This window comes from Camelina sativa, unplaced genomic scaffold, assembly GCF_000633955.1.
Source record: "Camelina sativa cultivar DH55 unplaced genomic scaffold, Cs unpScaffold00543, whole genome shotgun sequence".
NCBI classification, from domain to species: domain Eukaryota; kingdom Viridiplantae; phylum Streptophyta; class Magnoliopsida; order Brassicales; family Brassicaceae; genus Camelina; species Camelina sativa.
The window spans coordinates 77295-77679 of NW_010921723.1; positions in this window are offsets into that span (position 1 = coordinate 77295).

Consider the following 385-nt stretch of genomic DNA (forward strand, 5'->3'; position numbering starts at 1 on the left):
GTAACTTTTATAAACAATTCAGAGTTGTTGATATATACTTATCAAGGCTGAGAAAATCCAAAAGTGTATGATGTTTCTCATCACCTACAGGCTTAAGATGGTCGCCTAACACATTATCACCGTCTGTAATGATCCGCTTGACTGTCGAGTTACCAAGGTAAGGATACTTCTGTGATTCTGCCAACTGGGGCACGCGTCTAGAAGTCTTCGAAGGTCCAGGTCCATCCAACCTCGTCAAAGCCTCTCCAAGGCGGTTTAGTGTCACCTCAAGTTTTTTATGTACCAACTGATCCTCCTTGTTGGACCATGTATCTTCAGAACTGGAAGCTATTTTCAATTTAGCTTTCTGAACTTGGGTAGTAATATCCTCAACATCGTCAGAAGC